Here is a 12,988-nt window from a genome sequence, read left to right as displayed (position 1 = left end):
GGGTCTGGCCTTCCCTTGCCTCCTTGGGCTACCCCCTCCCTTTGTTATTGTGCAGAGTGGGGGAGACAGATCAGAGCACAACACAGATTATTAGCCCAAATAAAAGATTTTAATCTAAGTATTTACACAGTTATGGAGCACACACACACACACACTAAATAAATAAGGCACAGCTGTAGGGGTAAGGACACACTATGAACCCACAGAAGCATAAATCTACAGGGGTTAAACGCCATCCCTACACACCAGCCTCTGGCTCTGTGCTCCAGCCTCTCTCTTTCTCACTCTCTGGCCCAAGAGAGCAGGGAAATTTCCATTCATTCCCCAGTTCAGCTGACTATGGAGTGACTGAATTTCTGCTGCCTCCCAGGGTTCCCCCACGTCTGTGGTTTCTGGCCTGGACAGCCTGGTCAGCACAGGCAGCAGGAGCCTTTCCAAACCTCCTGTAGGACAAAGACTGCCTCCTCCACCCTGTATGGGCTTCAGTCTATATTGATGCTGTCCTGCCCCTTGGGACAGTCCCTCTTTTCCCGCTCTTTTTGGCCTTGGGGCAGCTGGGAATTGTAGTCCAGCAGATGAGGAAGCCCCATTCAACCCAGTGAGTGACAGGCCCCTCTCTGGAACTACAGCTCAATTAAACCTTATGTTGGAACATTTTAAACAAACAAACACAGAAAGCAGCCAGGAAACTGCCATTTCGTTACACCTACCAACAGCCACCGAGGTAAAAGTTACTCCCACACAGGAGGAAAGCAGGAGAAGCATCTTCGGCAAGAGAGAAAGCCGATTGCAAGTAATTCTGACAGGGCAGAGTGGCTGAAGGGGGAGTGGGCGGAGAAGAGCAGCCGACCCAGCACCCGGCCAATGACACGCGAGTACTCTTGAGTGGCGACTGATGGGCCAATGGCTGTGGGAGAGCATCTTACAGCCAATGGGAGCGCATGGAATGTTGCCACTTTAAAACAGCATTATTATATAGAGAAATAGTATGCCATTTTAACTACTGAAAGACAATTACTGTCACTAGCACTTTGATTGTCTGATTGTTCTAAATGTTTAAAATGTTTTAGCTTTTGTAGATGGTTTTATGGTACTGGGTACCGACTAATGTAAGCCGCCTTGAGCCTGTTCACGGGGAAGGACAGGGTATAAATGGAATAAATAAATAAATAAATAAATTTGACTACAGGACTATGAAGGAGGCATACCGAGCCCATCCCTTTGCAAGGGCATGTGCGTCGAACACATGAACACCCAAAGCAGCCTTCTACCGAATCAGACCATTGGTATATCTTCTAGGTCAGTCTTGTCTACTTGGACTGGCAATGGCTCTCCAGGGTTTCAGGCAGAGGTCTGTTGCATCACCTACTCCCTGCTTCTTTTAGCTGGAGATGCTAGGGATTAAACCTGGGACCTTCTACATGTCAAACAGATGTTCTACCACTGAGTCATGGCCCATTCCCTTGGTCACGCAGTGTTTCTACTCCTCTTTGTATTTGCAAGAATCAGGATTGGGACTAGGCATTTTGTTGCCCCAAGTGAGGTAGATGTATCCCCTCTTGAACCCATGTCCCTGTTGACCTGCCAGGCAAAGAAAGTGCCAGCAGTGCCTGTGGGCCAGGGAAGTCATCTCTATTCGCTCCATGTTGTCAACAATGGGGAGCAAACGGAGTCCCCATAGCACTCTCCTCATTGGGCCGCCATAGGCAGCTGCTTGGGTGACCTGGAAAATTTGACCCTGATAGTGTTGCCAACTTTGGGTTGGGAAAGTCCTGGAGTTTTGGGGGGATGAAGCCTGGGGAGGAAGAGGTTTGGAGAGGGGGACCTCAGTAGGGTACAATGCCATAGACTCAACCCTCCAGAGCAGTAATTTTCTCCATGGGAGAACTAGTGATCAGCTGAAATTCTGGCAGATCTCCCAGCTGGAGGTTGGCAACCCTAGGCTCCAGTGACCATTTCCTGAACACATTTTGAGTGTGAGACTGAAAAAGGTAATGTGTGAAATTGCTATCTGCAGCAGACTGCATGAAAAGAGAAAGCAGAGTTGCCCATCATAAGCAGGAGCAAAACATGAGCCCTCCCTTAGCCTTTGATATCTGCCGATGGGCCGAAAAAACCCCCATCACCCCCCTTTTGGCCATTTGACGGCCCAGGATTATTCAACACTCTTCTTCCTCCCATCCTGGCCCATTGTTGTCTTATACGAATCACCTCTGCCACCACATCCTTTCCTATTTCTTCCTTCCAAGAACAATAGTGTGTATGTGGAGGTTGCTGGGTGAGAGCAATTTGGTAAAATCTGTCCAAAGGCCCACAGAGGGGCTGGTGCTAGCTGTTAATTGCCTTTCCATTAAGCACACAGGAGGAGAGGAGGACATGCAGTTCACATTTACAGAGCCCAGGAAGGGAAAGAAAGAGCCAAATGGCTGTTATGTCCTCAGACCACTGCCAGGCGCCAGTCAGAGGCAGCAAGAGCTTCAATCCAGAAGACAATAGGAACTAGGCTCCTGAACTTCCAGTAAGGAGCCAATAGGGACATTGGTGGGAAGATTAAACCCGCCAATAGAACCTTCCCTAATTGTATAAAGTTGGCCACCTGGCCGTTAGTTTTTGTTCCATGTGTGAAGTACTAATAAACGTGTCTTCTCCGATGTCATGGTCCAAGTCCTGATGTATTGAACCCAGTACTTTTCAATGGCAAAAAACTGGGCCTTCTCTTTTCTAAAGGTGGGAATATCAGAGTGGCAGATAAATTATAAAAAGGGTGCCGGGGTGTCTCTGAGTTTCATTGGTTCACCACAAACGCCACTGAAGAGGCACAGCCTGCCCCCTACTGGCCATGGCTGGGAGAAAATGCTTGGATCTCATTTGGTGAGCTACCCTGATCAATCGATGATATTGCAACTCAACAAGACACCGAATGAGCTGCACATGGATTTCCAAAGCCTTTTGAATTGATAATGAGCATTAGGGGTCTTCAGTTTGGATCTGGGCTGCTGGGTGCATAACAAACACACATAACCCCCCCCCCCCCAAGCTGCTCATTTGCTGTGTTGGGAAAACATACAGGTTGTCTGTATGCTTCTCCCAGTGGGTCAAATGACAGTTCCAGAGCAGTGGTGGCATATGAGATCAGCAAGACAGCAGAGGGAAGGGTTGACTTCCCATTTCCCTGTAGTCCTGATATGACTGCAGCTGGTGTCTATGGGCAATGTGGGAGATCTCTTAGCATACCCAATGGCCAACAGGAATAAACACATACCATCATTCTGTGGGAGCACAGAACATACAGGAAGTGGGACTAGATGTAGAATTCCATTTAAAAAAATCAAAATGTAAGTTTCACTGGAAAAAAAAATCACCAAGTTTCTAGCTCTCATGTTTGCAGAGTGTGTAAGGAATGCCTGCTGAAGCCTCACAGGCCAGAGAGGTGGCTGAATTAGGTTTCCCTCATTTGGGGATGGGGTTTCTGTACCTCTCTTCTGCCTGGATGGCCCAGGTTAGTCAATTTCATTAAATCTCAGAACCTAATCAGGGTCAGCCCTGGTTGGTACTTGGATGACAGACCACCAAGGAAGTCCAGGGATGGTAAGCAGAGGCAGGTAATGGCAAACTACTTCTTGTCTTGAAAACCTTACTGAATTGCTAAAAGTTGGCTGTGACTTGATGGCACTTTTGTCTACCACACTTTCCAGTCTGAAGTAGGCTTGTAGGCCCCCAGGTCTGAGTGGGGGATCCCCCAATTTTTCAGGCTCCTCTCCACCACTGGCCAGCTGGCCAGCGGGGGGGGGGGGGCCCTGTCTAGGCTTGCCAAGTCCCCCCGGGGGCGGGGAAACCCCTGCCTTAGAGGCCCGTTACCTGCCACTGGCGGATCAGGCCCCGGGGGGAACCCCACCCATAAAGCACGTGACGTGCCTGGTGTCAGCACGTCACCCGGAAGTGATGCAGTCGCGTCGGGCGTGTTGGGGGCGGGGCCGTGGTCATCCGAGGGAAAACTCTATGGTTTTCCCTCGGATGTTTGTGGCCCCACCCCCAGCGTGCCCAACGCGGTTGCGTCACTTCTGGGTGACGTGGTTGCGGCACGCGCACAGACTCCCGGAGCGGCGCTGGAGTCCCCCAGTATACAGCGGTAAGGACTTGGCAACCCTAGCTCTATCCCAACAGCCATGATGTGCCTTTAAATCTCAGCAGGACATTTTAGAAGCTTGAAAACTGTTTGTGAATGTGTGTGTGCCTTTAAATCTCAGTAGGATGAAAGCTGCGTGGGGGGCAGGCACAAGCCATGATGTGGCTCTTAGTGAATGTGTGTGAGAGAAAGAGAGCACAGTCCCTCTGTTTTGCATTTGTTTCAGAAGTCGTGTGTATAGTAAAATGAATACTAAGAAGTTAACGAGAACCTGATTATGGGATGGAGGAAACCTCCACCCCCTAGACTGCTCTCTTACTTTCATTTTTCTGTGTTAGTCTGAAGAAATTGGTTGAAATAAAGCAGATTGTTAGATTCAGCAAGTCCCCTGAGTAAAGTGATTTATACTATTGTTGTAACTCAAGATCAGGCAGCTCTTTCTTTAATCAATGATTTCAGTTTATTAGAACAGAACACATAACAACACAGAACACACAGAACAACCCCAATTTATATACAGTTTGGAACTGACTAAACCACACCCCTAGAACAGTAAGGTCCAATCATAAGTGAATGCTTAGGACCAATAGGGTTTGTTCCCATGGAAAATCATAATCTTCCCTGCTGGGTCCATTGCACAACGGCATCCAATCAGGCTGTTGGTTTCAGGATACTGAGAGTCTATGGAGCTTGTGACTGAAGCTCAGGCTCATTCTACAATTCAGGCTATCCATGTAACACAATACATAACAATCATTGCCCCAGTGAGATCACAAAAGTGTGGGCTTCCAAACACTTTGTGTTTGGGAAAGGATTCGTTGTTTATTTTGGCTGCTTTGTGAGTGTGTGTGTGTGTCCCTTAATAAAGCCATGCTTGGAAATGCTACCAAAGCCTGACTAGGGACTTGTGGGGGTATGGCAAATTACACTTTCATTTAGTGGAAGTAAAGCTGCTGGGAGACCCTTTGAAGGAAAAAAAGAGGATGAGGAAATAAAGACTATTCAGGGGAACTGCAGTGCTATATTTTTATTTATTTATTTATTTTAGGGAATGGGAAAGTCTCCAGGCTGCACCCCTAAAGTCCCCAGGTATTTCCTGAATTGGATCTGGCAACCAGGCCAGGAACAGCTTTAACTGTGGTTGCTGACTGGGCAGGAGAAAAAAATGCCCTGCCCTTTTAACAGAGGCTTAATGTGTGAAGATGGGGCATTTGAAACTTTTTGTGGGGTGGAGGTCAATCACGTCACCCGGTAATTTGCTGGTTAAAGGCATGGACTCTAATCTGGGAGAATCGGGTTTGATTCCCCACTCCTCCACTTGCACCTGCTGGATGACCTTGGGCAAGCCATAGTTCTGTTAGAGCTGTTCTTGAAAGAGCAGTTTCTGTCAGAGCTCTCTCAGCCCCACCTACCTCACAGAGTGTCTGTTGTGGGGAGGAGAAGGGAAAGGGGTTTGTAAGCCACCCTGAGACTCTGAGTGAAGGGCGGGGTATAAATCCAATCTCCACCTCCTCCTCCAATATTGAAGGGACACCTAGGAGGATTTGTTTAAAAGTTTGTCACCTTCGCTTGAACCACATGCTCCCCTCAGGGCTGCCGCAAGTGTGGGGCCAGGGTTTGTACATCACCCCACCCAGCAACCAGCAGGAGACTGCGTGGGGTGGAAATGGGGGGCTGTCGGTGACATTGTGATGACACTTTCAGGAAAACCTGGAAGTGACATTAGTCCTCTCTAGGAATCACAAGAAACCCTATGGTTTACCATAGAGTTTCCAGTGATTTCTAGAGAGGCATGATGTCACTTCTGGGTTTCCCCAGAAATGTCATCATGCCATCATCCTGCTGGCTGCTGGAGTGCTTGTGGACAAGGCCTTCTGGGGGTGGGAGATTTCCTGCTTCCACTGGGCACATGGCAACCCTCTTCTTTTGCCAGGCTTCCTGCCCCCCACCAGCTTTACTCTTCACTCCACAGCTTGAAGGCAGGGGAAAAAGTCTAGGGGAGGTGGTGTTGCATCAATGCCATGTCATCATTTCTGGCACAATATTACAGCTTGTATTTGAAGAACTTCATTTTTAGAACAGGAATTGTTCTGGTTAACAAAAGGCTGCAAGTGAGTGTACATGATACTCTTCTCCATCTGACTTTTTTGGTTTTGTCTATCCAGTATGTCCCCCTGGCAATTTCACTCTCATCAGGATGAGTTTATGTGTTGGTCATGGTGGGAGAAAAGGGGGCTGGGGGGCTGGCATCCCATCCCAGAGATGATGTTGCGTTTGGGGGATGCTCTAGGAATCCCCCCCCAATGTTTATGGTTTTGAGGGTGCTGACTGGATGTGATCTCAGCAGAGGTGACGCAACCACATCAATCACGTTGGGGGCGTGGCCCCGATCGTCAGAGGGAAAACTTTATGGTTTTCCCTCCAACGGTCGGGGCCACGCCTTCAACGTGATCGACGTTGCACATCACTTCTGGTGACGTGCTGGCGGCGCATATCGAAGGACGGCTCCTGGAGCCCGGCGAGGCTCCCCCGCCGGTAAGCTATTTTGACTTGGGAACCCTATTGGCAATGTGGCAACACTTTGGTATTTGGGCAAAAACTCTATGCTAAAAACCATTTTTACCATAGAGTTCTGTTCCAAGTACCATAGCATCGCTGGGTTGCTGCTGACACAATGATGTCACTTCTGGCTTCCACCAGAAGTGATGTTGCTGCATTGCCAGCAACATTGCTGGAATGCCAGGCAAGGACTCTTCTGCTGTTGGCAAGTCCTCCTGCTCGCCAGCTGATCAGTAGTGTGGATGGGGCCTGGGGTGGGAGATCCTGTGCCCCCAGTGGGGGCCTGGGAACCCTATTTCTCCCCCCTGGCACCATGGTCCTGATCCAAATTGGGTCCTTGGAGCGCTTGGAAAATTAATTCCCAGCAGTGGCCAAAGTTAATGAAAGTCACATCAACAACCCCAACTTGGCTTGTTAAAAAACCTAACACCTAATTTGGCCTCCCCAGTGATCAGATGTGATTGTCACACTCAAAACACGGCAAGTTTGTCTGTCAAACACATTCAAGGTGAAATCTGCAGCACTTCCAATCCCTGGAATGCTAGTTTTCTGCCTGCAGGGACATTTTGGAGTGGAAAAATGCTCTAAAACACAACCCCTCCCTTACTTACTGCCAAACTGTACATCAGATACTCTCTCTCCTGCCCTTTGACAGCCAGTCGATTTCTTCCTTGGCCTGTTTCAGACTGGTCAATGGAAGAAATGGGTTTTTGGCTTGATACTGCATTGCCAAACTCCTACTGTGGGCAGCGAGCCAGGGGCTCATGTACTACACTCTGCCAACAAGGCCCTTAATAGTAATAATGGACAAACAAGGGCAAAGAGAGGCTTCAGCTAGGAGAACCTTGTCAGAGCTGGAAGCCCAGCAAAGCCAAGCTGGGAACTCTGCTGCTGAGCCTGGGGGTGGAAAGTGGGCCATGCAGACAGCTTGGGAGCTAAGCAAGGTCTGCCCTGGCAAGTATTTGGATGGGAGACCACCAAGGAATACCAGGGTTGTGATTGGAGGCAGGCAATGGCAAACCACATCTGAATGTCTCTCGTCTTGAAAACCCAAGGGGGTTTGTCATAAATCAGTTGTGACTTGACGGAAGTGTCCAACACTGGCCATGTTGCAGTACAAGAACAAGATCTGAGTCAGTAGTACCTTAAAGACCAACAAGATTTCCATGCTATAAATTTTTGAGGCTTAGGGCTAGGAATCCGGTGAAGGGAGCTTTGACTCTCAAAACCTTGGACATCTTGTTTTTTAAGGTGCTACTGGACTCACATCTAGATTTGAATTGATTCTGTACAACATTCAACTAGCCCATTAGGAAACAATTAGGAGCACGAAAAGATTATTTATTCAGAATTATCAATCTCGGATTTGCGTACACATTCAAGAAATAAACCTTAAGGGCCTGAAAATGAGCATCTTTCACTCTGCTTCCATTTCGTCCCACAGTGAATGATCCCATTACAAATAAAAGTAGGGGAGGTCTCCCAGATGGGAGTGCTCACAGATCCAAAGCTGCAGGGAAACACAGTGAACCTTGGAAGAGAGTTAACTGTGGCGAAAAGAAGAAGAGGAAGAGGGGGGGGGAGATTATTGGATTTATACCCCACCCTTCACTTAGAGAGCAATTCTGCACCTAGCATTCGCTCCACATTTTCTCAACTGGGAGGGAAAAGTGCAGCTCAAAACCACATTCAAATACCTCGGGGCAATGCTGTACTGACTGCAAAGTCACTCCTGGACGGCCATAAAATGGCCATAAATCCAGGGCTATTTTTGGGCAGGAACGCACAGGAACGGAGTTCCGGCTGGCTTCAGAGTTGGCCACACCCACTACACCCAAAACCTCTGCATGCGTGGCTACAGAGGGAAGGCCTGGAGAGCAACTCCGAGGCAGGTTGGCCATGGGGGGGGGGGCAGCTCTGGAAGGCCGACTTGCCCGGGCTTCCCAAGGGAAGGCACGGGTGTGTGGCCTAATATGCTAATGAGCTGGGTGGTCAGGGTGTGACCTAATATGCTAATGAGTTTCTGCTGCTGGGTGTGGCCTATTATGCTAATGAGTTCCTGCTGGGCTTTTTCTACAAAAAAAGCCCTGCATAAATCTATGTAGAAGTCAGTGTTCCCTCTAAGCTGAGTTAGTGTGAACTAGCTCACAGTTTTTTTAGCTTCCGGCTCACACATTTATGTCTTAGCACAGGAAGGATGGCTCCAGAACGAACTAATTTATGCAGTAGCCAAATCGCTCACTCACAACTTTAATGCCAGTAGCTCACAAAGTGGAATCTTTGCTCACAAGACTCCACAGCTTACAGGGAGCATTGGTAGAAGGTACAATAAAATCCAATTATCAAAGGAAGCAAAAACAGCATGCAATGCAGAGGGGAATTTCTGTTCCAATGTGGGTTTCGTAAAACAACAGAAGGAAAAGCCAATGCAGAATCAGCCCCAGTCTCAGAGTGGCTTACAATATCCTTTTCCTTCCTCTCCCCACAACAGACACCCTGTGAGGGTGGGACTGAGAGAGCTCTGAGAGAACTGCTCTTGAGAGAACAGTTCTGAGACAACTGTGGCTTGCCCAAGGTCACCCAGGAGCTGCACGTGGAGGAGTGGGGAATCAAACCTCTCCAGCCCTCCTCAAGGTGGCTGGCAACCAGAAGACAAAATGAATCAATATCATAAGACAATTCAGTAAAACTTGAGTTGCCAGTCCCCCCGGCCACCGTCAGGGGATGGGGGGTAGGGTTGCCAGATCCAGGCTCAGAAACTCCTGGAGATTTGGGAATTGAGCCTGGGGAACACAGGGATCTCAGTGGGCTACAACGCCAGCGAGTCCACCCTCTGAAGCATTCATTTTCTCCAAGGGAACTGATTTATGTAGTCTGAGATGTTGTAATTCCAGTGGATCCCCAGGTTCCACCTGGAGGCTGGCATCCCTAAAAGCAATTCAGATAAAAAAACCTGCTAACTCAATAGAATGAATTAAAAACAACAGATCAATTAAAAACATGGCAATGAAAGTCAAGCCAAGGCAATTAAAAGAACCAGGGCATAAAAACACATAAAAGCAAGAGAGCAGACTAAAAGGATATTAATAGAAGAAGTCTCAGGCTAGGAGCAGACGAAAAATCATGCCAAAAGAATGCTTTCGTTAAAAGCCTGGGTAAAGAGAAATGGTTTGGCCTGGTGTTCAAAAGAACATAATGCAAGGCATCAGGTGAACCTCAAGGGGAAGAACGTTTCAAGGCTGAGTTGGCAGCACCATGTAAAAGCTCCATCTCTGATTGCCGACCACCTTATTTTTGCTGGGGTGGGGGGAGGCACAGAGAGCATAGCTTGAGAAGAGGATCTTAACTGGTGGGCTGGACAATACAGGTTGTCTCTGGATCTAGTGTATTGGCCATAGACGGGTCAATATTTTCTCATCCTCAGCTCCCTTCTTTGGTGATAATATTGATCTACCTTTCAGGGTGGTTTTCAGGAGGATTATACTGATGCACATGAACAGTTTTGAAAATTCCAAAGGGATAGCTACACCACAACCTAGGGTTGCCAATTTGGGGATGGGAAATTCCTGGAGATTTGGGTGTGGAGCCGGGGGGGGGGCAGAGTTCAGGGAGGGGAGGGACCTCAGCGGGGTACATCAGAGCCCAGTCTTTGAAGCAGCTGCCGTTTCCTCCTAGGAAATTGTTCTGTGCCATCGGAACATATATGCATGTCTTAGGCAGAGACTGAAACTGAAGCAGGTGCTTCCTGGTCTTGGAGACTGAAATGCACACAGGCTACTGAAAGCATGGTCTAATTAATAACAGGTTGTGGCAGGATTGCCAACCTCCAGGTAGACCTGTAGATCTCCTGGAATTATAACTCATCTCCAGACTATAGAGATCATTACTTCTGGAGCAAATGCCAACGATGGAGGATGGACTCTAGGATCTAAGAGAAATGGAAGTCGGAGAATGACATCACCTCCCCATTAAGCTTCCTCACCAAACTCCATCCTCTCTGGAATCACCCCCAAATTGACAGCAATTTCTCAAGCTGGAGACAGAGGCTCCATCTGACAGTCAGGAAAACAAATTTCTTTCTCACAACTCCCCAATCCCCTTGTCTTTGCAGACAATCTCAATGTTCTTGTTGTACTTGTTCCTGGCTTATTTTGACCTAGGACTGCCAAATCTGGCTTGGGAAGCTGCTGGAGATTTGGGGGTGGAGCCTGGGGAGGGCAGGGCTGGGGAGGAGAAGGGTATAATGCCATCAAGTCCACCCTCCCAAGCAGCCATTTGCTCCGGGGGAAGTGATCTCTGCAGTCTGGAGATCAGTTATAATTCTGGGAGATCTCCAGGAGATGCCTGGAGGTTGGCATTCTTACTTTGGACACAAGCTTCAACAGAGTGTAGCCTAAGAGTGTGTTTTCAGTAGCCGGGCTGAAAAAAGAAATGGGAAGAAAGGGGCTACTGAGAATGTGCAGATTGCCAGCTTTGCCTCATCTTTAAATCGCGTCCTCTCCTTCACGTGTCGACATCGACAGTTCCGCCACAAGTTGCCTCTGAGCACAAGTTTCAACCAGGTTTCAACGGTGAGAACTGGGCCTGTGCTCCCTTTCCTCTCTCACCAAAAAACATTATCCTGGTTTCCTTTCTCCTTGCCCCCTCCACGCAGACAACTGACCAACAAGAGAAGCAAGTAAGTGCTTTATTTATTTATCTCATTTTATTTATTTATTTCGTTTGATTTCTTAACCGCCCTTCCCCGCTTATGCGGGGCTCAGGGCGGTTTACACCAACATAAAATCCAATACAATTTTATAACCAGTTAAAACTACAAAATTCCATATTGAAACATTCAGCATAAGTATTTATACCCCACCTTTCTCCCCCGTGGGTGGCCAAAATGGCTTATATCCTTCTTCCCTCCTCCATTTTATCCTTACAACAACCTTGTGAGGTCATCTAGGTTGAGAGTGTGCAACTGGCCTACAGTCATCGTGATACTTCATCAATAAACTACTGACACAGATGAGAGGCTAAAGAAAGCTCTTTCCTATTGCCCTCCGCCATAGGGTTGCCAAGTCGGGTGTTGTGCCGCAGCGGGGGACTCCCGGCTGCCATCTGGAGCGCGCATGTGCGCCGCATGCACATCACCCGGAAGTGACGTGACGACGCTGGGCACGCTGGGGGCAGGGGTACGACCATCCGAAGGAAAACCATAGAATTTTCCCTTGGATGACCGTGGCCCCGCTCCCAGCGTGCCCGGGTCACTTCCGGGTGACGCGCACGTCGGGGTGGGGCTCCCCCCGGGGCCCGATCTGCCGGCGCCGGGGAACGGGCCTCTGGGGCGGGGGGTTCCCCGCCCCCCGGGGGGACTTGGCAAGCCTACTCCACCACCTACCTAATGCAGATACATGATCTCTTAGATTTCAGATATATGATGCATTATCTCATACATGGACAACTGAATCAGACCATCGGTCCATCAAGGTGAGCATTATAAGAACATAAGAGACGCCAATGTTGGATCAGGCCAAAGGCCCATCCAGTCCAGACCCCCCCAAGCACCAAGAAGACAGAGCATCACTTGCCCCAGAGTCCCTATCTATACCTTGTGGCTAATAGCCACTGATGGACCTCTGCTTCATATGCCTATCTAATTCCCTTTTGAAGCCGCCCATGCTTGTAGCCACCACCACTTCCTGTGGCAGTGAATTCCATGTGTTAATCACTCTTTGGGTGAAGAAGAATCTACTCAGAGTGGCAGTGGCTCTCCAGAGTCTCAACCTGAGCTCTTTGTTATCACCTAAAAAGGTTTCCCTTGCTCGAAAGCTAGTAGAATCTGACTCTAGGGGGCGGTGCTCATCTCCATTTCCAAACCGAAGAGCCAGCGCTGTCTGGAGACATTTCCATGGTCATGTGGCCAGCATAACTAAACGCCGAGATGCACAGAATGCTGTTACCTTCCCACCGAAGCAGTACCTATTTATCTATTTGCAATTTCATGCTTTCAGCTAGGTTGGCAGGAGCTGGGGCCAGAGACGGGAGCTCACTCTCATGCGGTGCTAGGGTCTCGAATTGCTGAGTTATAGATGTTCCAGTCTGCAGCTCAGCAACTTAACCTCTGAGCCACCGTGGCCCCTTTGTTATAACCTACTACCCAGTTATTTCAACTGTAGATGCCAAAGACTAACCCGGGACCTTCGGCAAGCCAATCACTGAGCTATGGCCCCTCCTTGAGTTTTCTGTGCCTGTTTCCAGTCCTGTCTAGCAAACATGCGCTGAGAGTTCTATGCTGAAACGTCTCAAGTATGTGGGGCC

Source organism: Gekko japonicus, unplaced genomic scaffold (genome assembly GCF_001447785.1).
Source record: "Gekko japonicus isolate JY-2015 unplaced genomic scaffold, Gekko_japonicus_V1.1 scaffold180, whole genome shotgun sequence".
In the NCBI taxonomy this organism is placed as follows: Eukaryota; Metazoa; Chordata; class Lepidosauria; order Squamata; family Gekkonidae; genus Gekko; species Gekko japonicus.
This window is presented reverse-complemented; position numbering follows the sequence as displayed.